The sequence below is a fragment of the Onthophagus taurus genome, chromosome 1, assembly GCF_036711975.1.
Source record: "Onthophagus taurus isolate NC chromosome 1, IU_Otau_3.0, whole genome shotgun sequence".
Taxonomy (NCBI): domain Eukaryota; kingdom Metazoa; phylum Arthropoda; class Insecta; order Coleoptera; family Scarabaeidae; genus Onthophagus; species Onthophagus taurus.
In genome coordinates, this window is record NC_091966.1 from 29636286 (window position 1) to 29652711 (window position 16426).

At 32.4% G+C, this 16426-nt stretch overlaps 1 protein-coding gene across 1 annotated transcript in view; it reads left to right on the top strand.

The window, feature by feature from the left end:
* LOC111416496 (crimpy) overlaps positions 1-16426 on the top strand; it is a 125255-nt gene that overhangs the window by 73997 nt on the left and 34832 nt on the right. The window lies entirely within an intron of this gene.

Below are 16426 nucleotides of genomic sequence, written 5' to 3' on the forward strand. Positions count from 1 at the left end.
TTCCTTGTCAACTGTTTGATTGTATAGGATGTATACATCTTGAACTGGGTGGGCGACAGACAGCATTCTTGTAACAAAGTTTTTAGTACTTGGAAGACCATGTCAGAAAGTTGTTTTATAATCCTCACATAGTTCTGATTTGTGCTTATGTTGTCTAACGCTTCGAAGCAAGCTGTTATATGTCTTCTTAAGATCTATGAAGACTAAATGTGTTTTCCAATTGCTGGTCTTGGTAGCGCTTTTCTATTGATTGCTCCAAACATAAACATGCGGGACAATTTTTGCAAATATAAGGACCTTGGAAGTAGCTAATGGTGTTTGGTGCTAACACCTAACATAATGCTAGGAGGTACATCACATCGTCCTTTTAGAAATGCGCATGTGTTAAGTGACATGACAAAATATGGTTTATGCTGATATAGAAATGTCAGGGATCAGTAAACCGTTGGAACGATATTTTTCCATTTCTCTTTTGTATCACTATTCCATACTTACTATCTAAAATGAAGTAGTACATTTTGCCTAATAGATAAATTTAACTGTCGAATCAAATCAATGTTTAATTTTTTTATGACATTTCTAACACTGACGTGTCATAATCATTATCTACGCTTTAAACTTAGTCTGCACAAACACAAATGCTATGGAAGTTTTGTTGTTAATGGACTAAGAATGTGATGTATGACATGCAAAACAGCTCTAGAATTATCCTTTCCTTGCAGCACGAAAAACAGAAAATAAAGTATTATTAGCAGAAGTATTGCTATTTTAGTCCAAACTAAAAAAAAATTTTAAAAACTTGTTTGGCAACATTATTATGTTATTAATTAATTATATACTATTACTGAAGTACTGCTTTAATACTGGAAACTTCCGAATTAAGCCTGTTTCTAAAGAATGTTGCAATGTATCATACAAAACGCTCAAGAATTTTACAATTCGGCCTCGATGTTGAGTTTAACACTTACCAGACGATGTTTAATAACGTTTAAGTAGTAGATCGTTTTATTAAATTATTGATTTTCTTGGTTTTTGATTTGGATAACAGTTATTTTTGTTAGATATTTTGTTATAGTAAATATTTTCATTTAATAATGGTGCAGACATTGAATAACCTTTTTAACCACAATACAGGGACAAAATAAACAATCCTTGTAGCTGTCATTTTATCAAGTGATGATACTACATGGTAAGCAAACAAAACGAGTTCAACGCCATTCACATGAAATAACAAACCCTTCTTTAAAATGACATATTTACAATCTGGTTTTGTTCGGAAAATATGTAGCGAGTAGTTCATGAGAACGCTTAATATACTCTTTACAATGATTACATTGTACTTCGTTCTACTACTATAGAACTTCTGCAGGTTTAATATAAAGTTAATTGCGCCTCTCTACAACCGGCTTTCCGTCGAAAATCCCGTTTTATTCGAGAAACAACGACGGACTTTTCCACTATAATTGCCCGATTTCAGACGTGAGCCTCGCAAGGACGCTATATCTGACCTATAAATCTAACCTTACTCCACTCAATACTCGGTTCTTTCGCAGTTTGTACTCTAACAACAGTCAAATTTACTCGATCCCGCAACACTACAATTCTTTGTGTATGCAACAACGTTAGAATCGCATGACGGTCGTGTGCATAAAAAATTATACGTGTTTGTGAACACGCAAGATTTTTTTTGATAGCCTTTCTGGTAAATTAACCGATCCAGACGGACATTCGCCTAAATAACGTTAGAACATTGAGCACACTATTAAAAATAATTACAAATTTATAGCATAATAAAAGTTTACGGTGCTGGCGTGCTGCTCTAGTTTGCACAGGTGTCATAATTCCGGAATAAATTTATAGCCTTCTCATGAATAGCTATGTAAAATTGTGGTCATATTCTACTGAAAAGATTATTTATTATCTATTGAAGTAATATATATTTCCAATTGATTATTTTGATTTATAACAGAACTATTATAACTTCTAGCATGACAAGAAACATTTTTACACAATCTATTTCTTAATACAAGTTGAAGTGTAATCATTTTCTAAAATGTATTTTAATATAAACCCATAAATAACAGAAATTAGTTAGAAAATTATTATAGTTTAGAAAAAAATTGTTGATAAACTACCTTGATTTTATAGTTTTTTTATACCGAGCAATTATCATTCTAGAGATAGATGAATTAATCGATTGTTTAAAACAGTGCGCTATTACTGAGTATATGCTGTCAGCCTCTAGCATTGCATCTTTCCTTACCTTGTATGTCTACAATAACAACCAATTTTCTTTATACATTTCTTACATTGGCTTATTTTTTCGTCTTCCACTACTTCTACTTTTTCTTTACTCATGATAGTGTTAATATTTTTGCCGTATGATTTCATCGTGTGCTCCCTATTAAACAAACTTAGACTCTGATGTAAGCTATCTTTTCAGGTTATGTAAGTAAATCTTTCTACAAACATTCAAAACGTTTCTTTACATTTTTGATCAGAACCAACAGTGCAGAGTTATCCAAAGGCATCCTGCTTTGCAGGATACTTTTCAGGATATATCTTTGTTTTATTGTCTTATAAAATTTATTAGTCATCTGCCTGTCGTAACCATAACTTTGATTTCCAAAAACTGATTTTTAAAGCAATTTCTTCAAACAACTCCATCTAGTAGTTGGCGACCACGGCTGATAAAAGAGGTCCCATGGCTGCTTTCTTATATTGCTCGTAAAACTCTATCTTAAAGCTTGTTAAGTCGTTGATAGACAAAACTCTTCATGTTCTGGGATGTATCACGGCTATGGGTTTTCGTCGTAAACACTCCGCGGCCCCTTTTATCGGCACTCTTATAAAAAAGGTCCAAGAAAATATTGCCAATAATTTATACAATGTTTCTACATGTTTCTTTTCTATTGCAACCTCGCCATCGTAACAATCTTGTAAGCAGTAATCTATCACTTGTTGGCTTCTTCGTTTCCATCATCAAGTCTAGCTACTATTGTCTTTTTCCATATTTTTTACTGCGGATAAGTTTCAGATTCATTTAAAATTACCAATAACAACAAAGAAATAATTATTTAATTATTGGCTTAATTCGTCTATCTCTTTGTGCCAAGTTATACAGTAGCCTTAACAATCTATACCATTTATGTATTGATAACTTTTTATTTTGTCCTTGCTTTTGTATATTATGACGAAAATTGATATTATATCTGTGACGATATGAAAATATTACATGGAAAATATAAGAAATTAACATAGCGAAATTTATAAAAAGCTCCAATTCCAATTTTGTTTATTGAATGTTTCCTAAAGTATCGAATTTCCAAATATTCATTAACTTTAATGTTGTTTAAAACAATTACAAACTACCAACTTACCCATATCCATTTGACCGATATTTATAGAGGTATCATTTAATGATTATATGGGTTTAAGCTGTGATGTTAGTGGTCCTCACTTACTGTATAGTTTATATCGTCCGTTATTAATGCGATTACCAGTACGGTGGTCAGCAGGACTGCTTTGTATGATTGATCAGAGAGAAGCAGGGTCCTCTGTTCCATGATTTATATGAATCTAACCCGTTCACACTACATGGCAATGTAACTATGTTTGACAAGGTTCAGTGCGAGCTTCGTAATTCGAATGAGCATCAATAATATACGTAGTAAACCAGGTAAATAGGAATTATATGAAATTATCAAAGTTTTAGCTCTATTAGAGATATCATGAACACAGTGAACTTGTTCATGAAGGACCGTTACGAATAATATAATTGGAAAATAATAAACTAACTGTCGGGTAACTTAGTTACTCTAATTATTTTAGAAACTTAATCAAAAAGTTTCTGTAGCAAGAGGAGTTATTATGTCACGTCAGCCAGATGTCAGTCCAGTCCGTGAAAAGAGGTAACGGTTTTCGAGAAAATACCCATCTCACCCTTAATTTAAAATATTCATCATTAATTCAAGTAACTAATCAAGTCACCGAGACTTGAGATATGTAAGTTTGAAAGTAATAATTAAAAGGAGAATGTGCCTAGCTCGCGCGTTGCTACCTCAATGGAATTTTTAATCGACTTTTCCGAACTTTATTTAAGTTTGCACTCCCCCAGTAATAATTTCCAAACCGTCTGCAAACCCCGGGGAGCCTCATAGCTTTGATGTACTTCTACTACAGCCTTGTTTGCAGAGGCCTTGTTGTCGTTCTTGTTCAAGTGGGATGCAGAGACCCTCGAAACCATTCTCTATGCTTCTATAATTAATAGCATGTAATGTATTTAATAAAACATATTGTTTTCTCTATTAATACTTTAATCTAAAAACATTTCAAAGATCTTATAGATTCAGACATTGAGAATCAATTCCTAGAAAGGCTTTTATCGAATTCAGTTAGACCAGGTAGAAAACGTCACTCTTTCAAACTTGTCGCATATTCTTTAGTTTGAAATTGGTTTCGATCGATTGAACTCGGTCGTCGACGTTAACATCTAGACACTTTAGACGAAGGATGGCTATTATTGAATTTAAGGAGATACTTTGCGCGTTTGATGAAGCCAAGATGCGCGCATCTATCCGAATACGATCGTCGTCGGGAACGCATCACGACGAACTTATCAAAAAGCTTCCAGAAAGTCTTTTACTTCGGATGAGTGATGCCTTCCCGTGCATGCCGCATCTTAGCCCAGCTTGTATCTTGATTTATGACCGTGAGCGTCGATTTCAGAAAACGTGTTGCGCGGATGGAATTCTTTTTCATTTTACGCGAAACTTAGATTAAAAGTTTCAATCTTACCGATTGATGATACGTATATGCATGGGGTGTTTTGATAGATTGCCAAGTTTATTGAATTAAAAACTATCTTGGATACTATTCAATACTTTTAGTAAGATTTTATTTTAGAAATGTACTAAATGTAATAATATACTTGAATTAAAACTGGTATGCATTATTCATTATATAGTGCTTACTCCTAATGTAATGTGAGAACAGTAAAGCATAATGCTACGCCCCATTGACAGAATTAGAACGGATTATTAATAACGCTATAGATTATGTTCGTATGCAGTACCTAATGATGATGTATTCCCTAGTTAGAAACGCCTGCATATTCTCTGGCGATGCAACCGGTCTGGGTACATTTGAATATAACCACATAACAGCAAGAACAATCAGGATTGAGACGGTATTGAGATGTTCAACAGTGATTTAGTACTCCATTATTAAGCACAGCTAAAATGGTAGAAATTCAATCTAAAATCGATATAACTAATACTGGTAATAGATTTGTTGGTTAAATCAATAGATTTTATGGAAGTATTGGCATAATCTTTCCTTTAGATTTGTAAAGCATATTAAGGTATATCTATAAAAAGGTATATCTCACGTCACTATTGTCATATTTATACAATTTTTATTAATATTTAAATAATTATTTATAAAATCCTTGTTTATTTGTACATAACTGATTTATGAATTACCATATCTACTCTATATGAAAATCTCATATAAAAAACTCAGTTTAAGATGCAAAAAAAAGAATCTTAACGTTTAACGTATATCTTCGTTTTATTCCATACTTTTGCTACAAATGGTATAAGAAACATGTAAGAACTAGGAACTAAAAACCAAGGAATTTACGTACAAACGCCCAAATAGTCGAGTGACCGTAGTTCAGGCCGATCGCATATGTCAAAGAATGATGCATAATGTGAAGATAAAAAAGAATAAAGTGTCAGTCCACTTCACCCATGGTGAACCCCTAACTTTATAACCTAAGATATTCTATTACAATGAATACATACCATCTCTGTAAAACAGAACTTTCAACATAAAAAAGAATCCTTTAAAATCGGGTTCTAAGAGATATTCCACGACACCAACCTAACTCCAGGCCTATGCCTATGAAATTATTCGTAGGACTGATAAGAATATAGCTGAACCAAAATCAATGAGGGATTAAGGAACTAATTTAATCCTTCGGTGCTTTATATCACATATTCAGAGTCTTTACAGAGTATAGAAGAGCTACTAAAACTGAAAATCTGGTACAAATCTTACTATACGATTCAACAATACTCACACTTTGGGTTTAGCAAATAAGCGTTAGTGAAAGGTAAGCATAGTTAAGTTTTACAGAATTTTAAAAATGCGGATTAAAAAATAGTTAAACTTTGGAACCAAAACAAAGATATCTTTTTGATAATGCAGCACTATGCCATGTTGTGTAAGCCAAAGGTCACTATGGATAATACTCATTACAGTGATTAACAAAAATATAATTTTGAATATTTTCTTGACTACATTACGACTTCTTTAATATAATTTTTTTCCATGTCTTGTACCAATAGTACATGTACGAATTTTGGATTGACCATTACTGCATGCGCAACAAGTAGAAAATTATGAATTTCATCTGTGGTTGAAATAGTCTAGAGATAATATCTCTAAATCTGAATAGCTTTCATTAATATTCTATATCTGAGATATTATGTCATGCGACTCTCACTTCAATTAAAGTCATTTGGAGAAAGCAGCTGCTTTTCCTGTATACAATGACAAACCTTCCTTTGATTCGTAGTAATGAACGTGCATGTTGTTAACTTGCTAGTCTGTGGTGTTGTCTGAACATCAGATAAAGGCTAGTTCGGCGGGTGTTAAGATGTGAACCAAGTAAATTGTTGATGTTTATTGTATTGTATTCATTGCCTTCATATGTTTCGCCTATTATTTGATAATTTCACTTTCGAGGAAGAAACTTACAATACCGCAACGTTCGTTACTTTCGTAGAATAACTGCTATTGGTATTATTTAGGAACGTGTAATAAAAATGGATGCATTCGAATTTTCATGTTTAATATGGAAAATAAAAAAAATATATCTCAATTATCTTACCTTAAAAAATAATGTGTTAAATGCAAAGAACCGGTATAGATTTATTATTTAACCTGTTCCATTATTTAGGAAGCAAACAAAGTATTTGAAAGTGTAGAGAACGTCATTTACATTATTTAAAGCTTCACTAGTTTGTGCCGTTATAATTATCTTTCCATGAGTTTCCATTTCGTTCGTCCATGAAACAATTTCACTGTAACTTTGTCAGCAATTAACTTCTTGCATATATCAAATATACTGAACTAACCTTCTGCATATTTTATAGTATGAATATGAATAAATGATATTGTAGCTAGAGGAGAAGTATAAATTTTTATTTTAGATTTTCTATGATTCGACCTTAAAACGTCTAAGGTAATTTCCGAAAATTCTGAATTTAAATTTCACAAATCACCATAGTAAATTATCGAGTTTTCATAGAGTATTTTACTTTTGAAAAATCTTCGTCAACGTTTGTATCATTAATACTCAAAAACTATTGATTTTATAAGTCCAAAGGTTTTCACGGTCGATGTTTATTGAACTAAAACGAGAACTATAACTTAACTACAAACTTTCGGGTTTAGTCGTACGTCTTTTGAAAATACGTTTCGTATGCCATGTTGCAACATTTTTCAGCAACAAGTTCGAAGTTACTATTCGAATTGATTTTGTTGTTTCGATTGAATAAATCAATATTTGTTGTATTGCAATTACTTTTGGTTGGCTTTGCTACTTTCAAGGGACTCTTGAAACATAGCGTTTGCTCTATGGTCCTTATCTACAAAAAGATCTAATAATACCTTTTGCAAACTGTTGTAATTCCATTCTGAAATAATTATTCTGGATCATTTTATACTTCTAATCATATTCATCAAAAAACATTCTGATGTCATTCTCAACATTCTTTTTCTTCTTATTCAGTCGGCAAGAGGACAATCTGCATTTCTTTGCTTGTTTTGGCAATTCTTTAGTTTAGTATCTCACGGGATAGGTGTCTATATAATTTAAGTTTCGTCTCCATGAGTACTTTGATTTCAACGTTCCCCTCCTTTCTGTTATAGGTTTGCCGGATACATTACCATTTCGTTCTTTAATTATTCTGACCACCTTCTTTATTCTTGGTCTTCGTAATAATTCCTCATTAGTTATTTTTTGTGGCCAAAATATTTGGAGTAGTTATATGAGGCATTTGTTTACGCACGTTTGTAATCTTTTTATATTAAATTTACTTTCATTCTCACTCATGTCCCCAGTCCGCATAATAGTACGCTCATGACATTCATCATCATCGTCATTGGTACAACCCTGGAAGGGTTTTGACCTGCTTAAGGATTTTCTTCCATTCCTCCCTATTACGCGCCACCGCTCTCCAATTTCTTACTTTGAGTGTCCTCACATCCCCCTACACCTGGTCCATATATCTCGTCTTTGGCCTTCCTCTCAAGCTCTGTCCTACCGATGTTTGTCTAAATATTTGTTCTGTTGGATCCACCTCCTTCATCCGTTCCACATGTGCTATCCATCTCAGTCATAAAATTTTTATAGTTGTCACTAAATTCGATACATTATCACTCGTCTAATGAGTGTATTATAAATTTAGTTTGGTTAATATGTCTGATTGAAAGTGCTTACGCAGCCTAAAATAGGTCCAGTGATATTGCCCAGATATATTCTTCTTTTTATTTCTGTACTAGTGTCATTTTTGTTTTTTTCTAATGACCCCAGGTACACAAAACTTTCAACGTTCATGACATTACTTTTAAATAATCTAGTTTTCGTTGTCTCACTACTGTATGATAGTAACCTTGCTGAGCAGATTCTTGCCTTGTAATGTGATCTCTTGTCCTTGATTAGTTTCTTTGATAAGTAGTTTTGCTTTTTGTGTCTTTATATCAAGACCAATCTTACAGTGCGTATATGATCTCTGCATGGATCTTATCTATTTCAGATTTTAATCTATCTAGTATTATTCTATATAATTTTTTACTTTTCACATTTGTTAAATTGGTGGCTGTCTAGTTGTTCCAATTTGATTAATCTCCTTTTTTTGGCATTTTTCTTTTACCTCTTACAAACTCAATACCCAAACAATGGTCGATTCTTTGGATATTGAGTTTCTGTGCCATATTTTTTTGAATAGGGCATAAAAGACATCTACCGTAGTATCCATATCTGTGTTGAGTAGTTCATTGGGAATATTGTAGACTCCCGCAGTTTTGTTGTCTTTTAACTCTTTGCTTATTATATGTTCCTTATTTTTACCTTAGTAACATGCAGTAAATAAGTTGGCCAATACTTGGCTCTTCAACATATTCTTTCTCTTATATTGTGAATTCTACTGGCTTTCTCTGCTTCCTCCATCATATTTTCTATATATTTTCGTTTATCTCTCCTAGCTTTTCTTTTAATTTCTTTGTCTATTACTAGATATTTTAGTACATTTTCCTTCTTTGTTCAATTATTAACGGTGACGTTTTTTATTCTTGATAACAAATTATTAACATTATCTATTTTTAAGTTTAATCTAAATTTAAAGTGAGGGGATAGTTTTAATGAGTATAACTCTGGTAGTACCTTAGTATAATAAAATTTAATTTCCAAACATTAGGAATAACTGGATTCCCCAACGTTCCATACTAATTCTACAACTTATATAGATTATCTTGAAATGCACATAACAGTAGAGTGTTGTAATAATATGAACAATACCCTTCATTAACAGAATTACACCGCGTATCTACATAACATCGGTAGGGCATGGTTCTTCTAGATAATTAGCACTAGTAAATAGGGTCAATTATCGCCGGGGCAAACTTCAACGTAAGGGTATCGAACCGCTAGGTTGTAACATCAGGAAACGAGGTCTCCTAAATTCGATCTGGTTAGAACTTCGGTCGACATCCTGTTTAGCTAATAGGAAATTTCGTTTTGATGGTGGAGAGATGCAGAACGAAAAGGAGCCACGTCGTGGTCCTCCTCATCGTTTGCCAATTTGGTAAGATCGTAGTACTACTCTAACTTTCCCCGTACGTTTTCCCATAACTAAATGTTGGTGTAGTCGTTTTGGTACTATCTCGAAGAACAATCGGATAGTGAGGTTAGTGATATTTGTTTTAGTTCTGCATATATAATTGTATAAATTAATAGTGAAGTTAACCGATTATGTATAACGTGTAATATTAACTGTCGATTCGGATGGGTTGTAATGTCTAGAAGTTCGAAGTTTACTGTAAAGGTTTCTCTAGAACTAAGATCCATCCATATACCCTGGGAGTATTCGCACCCTCTCTTGTTACAAACAATACGTTGAACTAGCAATTCGAGAGATTGGTAATATTGAATTCGAGTCGTGAACTTATATGAAGACGATTGTAACTGGGGCTCTAGAAAGAGATGGCTTGATTCGGTTGGAGAAGAACGTTTATTACTTTTGCGAGACTTGGAGTAATGTTATAAATTTTATTGTTAATAAAATTTATTAATATGAATAAAAGATGAAGCTATTATTTTTAAATAAATACAGAACTGGCTGTTCACTAAAATTAAATAAGAGTTAATTTTAAATTTAAATTTATTCTAAATGATTTAATAAAAAATAACCATATTGCCTATAATAATTCAAAATTCATAAAATTTCAATTATTTATTAAAACTTGAGTTGTATTGAATAAATTACTGCACTCAAAAATAATTGACATTTATTTATTAATAATTTAAACTTAAACAATTTCACCTGAATTTTAAATAAATACAAAACATTTAATTTATCAACAATACAACCTTAAAGTTTAGGTTACCTCAATCTAACTCCAAAAAGCAATTTTTGCATATTGTATCTATGAAGCGGGGGCAATTCCTCCTCGGATTCGGACAGGACAAGATTTGGAACGGCTTCCGTTAAAATATTTACATTCCATCCTCTGCTATGCCTCCGGTAAGCAGTTAGAGACCTCTTCGACGAAAATACGCTCGGCGGGAGAAAGAGGAAGAAGGAGCGATGGTGGAGCTGTTTTCTCACAGCCGCGGCAACAACAGCTGAATAAATGAACGGGGTACGGAAAATCTAGCGAGCTCAAAGCGAAGTATTAATACGGAATTTCCACGTTAACGTTGTTCGCAACGTCGGCTTCTCTATCTCTCACATTCCGTTAGACTGAGGCCACTGCATTCGCCAAAAGCACGTTAGCAGGAAGGAAGGAAGCTACTTAATCGTAATATCAAAAATAGACCAACGTATTTGCAGATTTCTGTTTATAAGAGACGCTTAAAGCTTAGTGTGCTCTCCTCGGTTGTAATCAAAGGAAAACATTCTATTATATACACGTGTAAGATGGTGTTAATGTTAACATGGTTTGCTTTAAGAATTCAAAATTCATTTTTTATATGTTACAGGATATGTTATAAGTCATCTAAATTAAATTTTGTAAATGTCTTCACAAAATATATCAAATATTTGTAATATATAAATATATGCTGTGCCTTTCCGTTTTGTTTGCAGCTTTCAAAAAATCATTACTTTATTGCTCCCCTCTATATGTCTCTATGTTTGGCTCCTTCTGATATCAAGTGAAAGAAAATCAATAATTGAAAAATGGTTTTCAATTTGTGGTTAAGTGCTGTTCATTAAGAATTTCTGATATTTTTTCTCTGTTCTCGACTTTTGGTTAAGTACATCTCACAGTTCATATTAAGAATGGCTTTAATGTCACCATGCATATTACATTCTTTCTACAATCACTTAAAGCTCATCCACATTTTTTCTGTTTATATCATATTTAATAACACCTACTAAATTACAAAATATTTCTTGAAATTTCTGCCAACTCATCAGAACCAATTACAACTCTCGAATACATATTGTGCTAACTACTGTAATACATAGTGTCAGTAATTTTTTTCTTCATACAAAAGCAATTTCAATAGAGCCAAATTAATTAAATATGGTATAATTAATTGCAAGTGGTACTTTGTTGTTTGCAACGCAATAAATTAAATTTTACACTTCAACACACAAATTAATTAAGTGCTACTTAAGTCTTAATAATTATGTTTAATATGCGGATGCAAAATTTTAATCAAATTGCGTAACGCGAAGTGGTACTTTATCCTGAATATACAGATGTATTTTGAAATTGGTATACTTTTATAAAATTTAATATTCTATCAGTTATCGATGGTCGTTTTAAAAATGTTATATAAAAATGTTGAGAGAGTTAAGTGTAGGCCACTCCAGTTAATTTGCGTTTGGTATATAACAAATAAAGGTGTAATTAATGCATTTCCTAGTTCATAACAAAAAATGTCGAAAAGCTGGAAGGAAATCATTAATGAAATTTTTTTTTTTAATAAACAATTTTTACTATTATTACGATAACGTTTTTCGGTTCATTACAGATAAATCTCATCAACAATATTTTCTCGTATCCTTTTTAGTATTCGAGTTATAATAAAAATTTTTATCCATATACATCAATTTAGAGATTATATGGTTTATAACTAATAATTTTTAACTTATAAATTAAAAATCATTTTGTTGTTAAATGCGTCTAATTTGAAATGTTGGGGATTTTAAATCCAATAAATTGGTAATAATTACGGTTGAGCTGTAATCCGTTGCGGATAACGTTTTATTTGTTCATTTCAAACAAATCTCATGCGTAGCATTTTTTTCTAGCATTTTTATTTTTCGAGTTGTAATAAAATTTTTTATCCAAACTCGTCAATTTGGAGATTTGAGGATTTTATGGTTGCCAATTAAATGTGCATAACAGTTAGGAAGAAATTGTTTACGGATTATACTTTTGTGATTTATTATGAACAATATTTATTGATATCATTATCACTCTCTTTTTGTAATTCATTTTATACCATTAATCAATAAATAAAAGCACTCTTTCCTTTTGTTGACATTCGTTATCCCATAATAGGGTCACCTTTTAAATATTAGCTAATTAATAATAATATTTATTATTCTCTTCTTCAAAGCACTAAAAGAAACAAAAATGGGTAACAAAAAGTCTAAGATTAGCTTAAGGTTACACATAACAATTAGTTGAAGTTTTATACAGTTTTAAAAGTCTAAATGTTATTACTAACATCTTTGACAAACATTCGATATCATACGTAAATTGAAGGCATAGGCATGCAAACCGGATCATCTAGCATCTAGAGGAATACGTGTTGACATAAGTTAACTGTATTTCGTATAGCATTCTGAACAACACCCTCGATAATGATTTAAATACTTTTGTGTATAAACTTTAAATTTTTTAAATACATTTCCCTGTATATTAATAATCTGTAGTTTCTCGTAGGTATACTTATTATGCAGGGCGATATGTTTTTTTTTGATAGCTATTAAACCACTACAACGTTTCCTTTAAGTGATAGCAATTCAAGTCTGATCGCTATAATATCTGAGCTGGGATACTATAATTCTTGTTTGAACTTACCGTTGCTCTTAACCAAGATGTGTACACCTGTGTTTTAAAGTAGCATCACAAGAAAAATTACAAACGAACAAATCCGGTGATTTTGGGAGTCGCTACTATACAGTGTGTGATGTTGTACCTAGTGAAACCATAATTCATAAAGTCGTGGAAAATTATAAAATGTAGGTGCAGCAAAAGAGTGTAATATTGTAAGGTTCAATAATCCAGCTAAAATTGCGCACCATACTGCGCAATGTAACTTGTGTGATGAAAATAGGCTTTTTTTGGCCTTTTTCTGAACAACATGTTCAGAAATTCTTTATCCATGTTTAGAACAGAATAGAGTGGAATCCTAATCGCAACTGGTGATCGTTCTCCTTCAGTTGTTGCACTATCTGCAAATTGTACGAATGAAATTTTTTCCTACCAACAATTTTTCCGGTGTTTGAATGCCACTAAATTTTTGTTTACAATTTTTTAAGTAAAAATCTAACTTTATGTATATTTTTCGGCAATCTAGTAATAATTAAAATTTCTGCGTAGCTTCTATATCATGTACTCTTTCAATACTCAAAGATGTATAGAAACTGCACCAATACCATGTAAAACATCATTCCTAATAATTTGAAAATTCCAATACGTTTTGTTGCCTTTTGGTCACTCCTGAGTCTTTGCTTGCCAAATTAAATGGATGCAGTTATCTTATGTCTAATATGTTATAGGTTACAAACTTTTTACAAACTGTAACTGGTGGCAGAACTAGAAAAAATGTTAGATAAAGCTGCTATAAATAAAAGTGCATTCTGCTATAAATACACTATTCTATAAAGTTTGAATTGATCAGAAGAATCGTCATCTATTTATAAACTCTCACTAACAACATTATTTGATTCTGCTTAAACGTTAAAAATCCGTTACAAACACATTCTCTGTCAGAAGAAGCTTTAGGATATGATCAGAATACGACACTATCCCAGACTTCAATATTTCAACGGTTAATTCAGTATCTTGACCTAAGTTAAAATTTTTTCATAGATTTCATGCCATTTCGGGAGTAAATCAAATGGATTTGTACTTGAAATTTGCATTACACACACAGATGGATATGAGTATTTTCTCGTTAAAATTTTGGTCACTTCAGCAGGGAACGAAATAAATTCCATAAAAAAATGCGTAAGTTGAGTTTGAATAAGAAATAAGACAAAAAAACTGAAGCTCACGTCAACATTGGTTGAGCATTTGCGTGATAAATAATATTTTGGTCTTTTTTTTGGGATTTTTTCGCCAACCGAATGAACCTACAACTGTGAACTTTTCACCACACATTTATTTATATTTTGAACCCACTTTACAATTTTTGCAGCTTTCGAACGATTGCAAGCGTTCTGCTTGTCAGAAATAAAAAAAAAACAAAGGGCATTGTAATCTGTAAAGTATAAACTAGTTTTTGAACTAGGATTATTAAAAAATATTGGAAGGTCAAGTTTTGGCTCGACGATTCAGAATTCTCCTAGTTTGCAAAGCGCCTGTATGAGTATTGAATAAATCGTTCAAATTTGAAAATAATTCGTTCGACAGATTTTGAGATATCATGGTCACTGTTTTGAAAAATACAATTTTGAGGAAAACGCATTTAAACATTTAACGTGATTGGAGTCCAAGCAACTATATTGGGTCTTTTCAACGCTGTAATTTCTAAACGATATCGAAAATCGGAAAATCACTTTACCCACATATTCTGCATTAAATTTGGAAGCAATTTATATAAGAAAAGAATAGACTTTTTTTATGTAGTCACATGGGATGACCTCCTTAATTTCTTATGATCGACTTGACTTCTGTTTCTGATGATGGCAGTAGCCGAAACTAGTTAGACAACATTCTTATTAGAAAGACCAGTATAAGAACAAAAGATTCTTTAAAAATAAAATTGATTTTAATTGCCAGTAAGGTGGTGCCAAGGAATACTACCTTACTCGTGGCACCCTCGGTTATAGCTAACCCAAACAACAGAAAAAATGTTTATTGGAAAATTCAGAAATGGCATCTGATATGAGAAATGAAAACAGCTAAGCATTGCAATAAGAAGCAAGTGTATAGCATTGTAAAAACGTATTGCATAGCCGTTTTCTTAGACGTTTTTCGAGGTTGTGAAGTTAAAAAGTTAGTTCTTCTTGATATTGCAGAGTAATCACTACTTATTTTAGAAGTGACTGTATCTGGTTTGCACCTATATAATATATGCTCATTTTAGCTATCTCCTCAATTACGTCATATTCCAGTTACTACATTATATTTATATAAATTACATATCGGTTAGGCGAACCAACCAACATTACACCGCAACCCTAAGGATCTATTGTATCCTGATAGATAACGTTATCAAATTTCACCGTGCAGTCCAATGCTCTTAACGAACATTAATACCTTGCTCGGTGAAAAGTCATTCAGGTCCTTTGGGGAGATAAACGGCGACCCAAAAATCGAGAATCTGATACGATTAACAGGAAGGCAGTGGCATAAAACATGCTAAACCGTCTAGCTCAACAGTTACTAGCTCAAAAAGCATTGGTATCTACACCAAGAACACTGTTGTCATAGCAAGGAATCGCTTTTGCAACACTACTTAGTCTGGAGCATAAATGTCAATAATACAAAAATAAATACATAAATGTATATACGTTTCCACTAAAAGGGGCAGTAAGAATCTGCGCTACCCAACGAAAATCATGTAGTGTATTTGGGAGTACATCTGACTAATCGTTCACCTTAGAATAAGCATGCATGGATATAAAGATTTCTGATATGAATGTTCAACAGCCAAGTGAACTAGTATATGAATAACAGATTTTACATGAGCCGTCAAAATAAACTTTAGTTCCACAAAGGTGTATTAAGACCAATCAGCTGAAATGGACATTAACTAGCGGTAACCCAAAGTGTTCCATTACATATATCATACACAAGAACTAACGATATGATGCATAGAGACCTTCATATGCGACACTGAGGAAGAAATTGCATTCTGCACGTCCGAGTACACAAACACATTCGAAAGACATTCAGATATGTTTGTATATGGGCTACTACGCCAACGTGTATGGATAGGTTGGAG